Below are 2674 nucleotides of genomic sequence, written 5' to 3' on the forward strand. Positions count from 1 at the left end.
CGAGGACGGAGAGTCCACAACCTTGCTGGGCAACCTGTTTCACTGTTTAACACCTGCATAATAAAAATTTTTTTTCTCACTTTTAAATGTAATTTCATGAACTTCAGTTTGTACCTGTTCCCTCTGGATAACACCAAGAAGAGTCTGGCTCCACTTTTTTAACTACCTTCCATCAGGTATTTATACATGTTGATACACATTTACACACTTTGATTCCACTCAAACTCCCTTCTCAAGGCTAAAAAATCCCAGCTCTCCTAGCCTCTGCTGATACGCCAGATGCTCCAATCCCTGAATCATTCTAGTGGACCTATGCTGGACACGCTCACTCCAGTATGTCCATGTCAAACAAAGATGGTCTCTTGTTCAGTTCACTTCTCTTTTATCTTTTCCTGTTCCTGCTGGCATAGTAGCCAGGGGATGCTTTAGGAAGGATCTGTAAGTGGTCAAGTACACGGAGATCAGCACTGCCTTATGACATGCTCTTAGATGCCACACACAGGCAGACAGACAGATGAAGGAGTAAGTCACTCATATGAAGCCAGGCACAAAGTTGGCCTGTTTCATGATATGGCACACAAGAAAAGGGATATGACTGCAGATTCGTTATCCCTTTCTCCAGCAGATTTGCATGAGACCATAAATACATTTGATTTGCTCCTAATTTGTCTCTCTTCTGTTAAAAAACATACAACTTACAGTATGTGAATGCCAATGCCACAACTTCAAGTTCACTGGAAGTAGTAGAGGAAGATCAGTAGATGCCCTGCACTCCAAAAAATAAGTTAATAAAAAAATCTTTTTGGATTAAGCCAGCAAAACCAGAGACTTTTTCAGATCTTACAAGAAGCAACTTCTGGCTTTCCTTGACTCTCCTTTGGCTTGTTTTGTTTTTTTTTTTCCAACAGAAACATGACTAACATTCTAATTTCATGTGGCTCCTTAAGGGGATTGTTTCTATCCTTAACTTTGATGAAATATTTAGGAAAATGCAAGCAGGAACATTCTCTTCTGGGTTGAAACATCAGGATCCAGGCAATTTTTGTCCTCATCACATTTTCAGAAGGTTCTAGGTGTCTTGCCACAAATGCAATACCCCATCTGACCAAGGCCAAGATGGGTGGAGTCCAGCATGGAAAATACATGCCGATTCATTCACACAGGACACAGAGATTGACTATTTGGAGGAAACACTCATATGTAATTCTGCTAATCCTGCTAGTGCGTTCCTCAGGCTTGTATTTTTCACTCTGAAAAGCATGAGTTGGACAGAAGACCATGGAGAGATGGATTTTCAGTCAAGACGTGGAACACAAGTTATCTCGGCTCTACTAGAACTGGCACTTTCTGGAATGTGGACATTATCCCTTCTTATAACAAATGCCTTCGGGTTTTTAACCACCCTGTCTTACACTTTGATTTGCTGATCACAGCACATGATCAGCCTGCTATCCAGTCCAACTAGCTACGTAAAAGTCTACGTTCTCTATTCTAGGATCATCTATTGTAAAGTGGTACTTTCACATACCTTCACACGTAGGTTACACTTTTAAGTCATCTCTTTGCTCAGAGGTTTGCTTTCTTTTTAACTCCAGGACCACTAGATTTACTTATTTTTAAATACATCTATCTACTTATCCTTCTCTTTTTCTACTGATCATTTTTGTGGACCAGATTCTGCCTTGTTTGGAGACACACACATGGAGTATTTTTGTTAAGATACCAAGATTGGACTTGCTGTAGATTTTCTCCATCACCTTGGAAACGAGTCATCCTCTTTCTTTCCCCAAAATCCAGACTCCACCTTCCCCAACAGACAGTGACATATCCACATAATTTTTGTCCGTGACAAAATTCAGCGACAAAGTCACATATACACACAAGTCCGTAAAACTTGATTAGTTTCTCCATTTTTTTTTTTACTGTTTCCTGAGTAGAATGAAAAGATCATTTTTAAGTTACAAGCCACATAGAGATTCCTCACCAAAGACAGGATTTGTCTGCACAATGCTTTGAGAATCAGAGCCAGTGTCTTGTCAAGTAAGAAACACAAGCATGAGCTGAGCCAGCATGCTCCCAACTATAAACGTCATTCTGAATTACTGCTCACTCTCATATGGCATCAGCTGCAGCCTCCAGCATGGGGTGGAGAGGGAAGTTTTTCACTGAGACTGGATGCCGCTTCAGAGGTCTTATCTGATGAAATGGATTGTGTAGCCCATCTGAACTGTGCATCATCTTGCTCTGTGCTGCTGACCTCAACCTAGTAGCGTACATCTAAAGTTTAAGTAAATGTGCAGTGAGATATGCTTGAGCAGCCACATTTCTGCTCTTAGGCTGCAGAAAATCTTGTTTAGAGGAAGAGAGAGGCCACAGGGACATGACTACAAAAGAACACCTTCCTTCCCTTTTGGGGTGGTTGCTATTTAGAAAGGGAAAAAGCGTAGTACTGCACAGCTGAAGAAACAGCATGACATTTATTTTGCATAGCAACTTGTATAAAAGCTACTAAGCCATTTATGGAATTAATCATTGAAAATACATCATCGAGAGAAATGGTGGTGGGTAGCAAACACTAGAAAAACTTTGCTTGCTGAGATTCTGCAAAACCCAAGTCAGGGTTCAGCTGAAATCTCATTTCCATTTCAAAGCAGATAGAAGTAGGATTTCTTCT

This window comes from Buceros rhinoceros, unplaced genomic scaffold (genome assembly GCF_000710305.1).
Source record: "Buceros rhinoceros silvestris isolate BGI_N320 unplaced genomic scaffold, ASM71030v1 scaffold1361, whole genome shotgun sequence".
Taxonomy (NCBI): Eukaryota; Metazoa; Chordata; class Aves; order Bucerotiformes; family Bucerotidae; genus Buceros; species Buceros rhinoceros.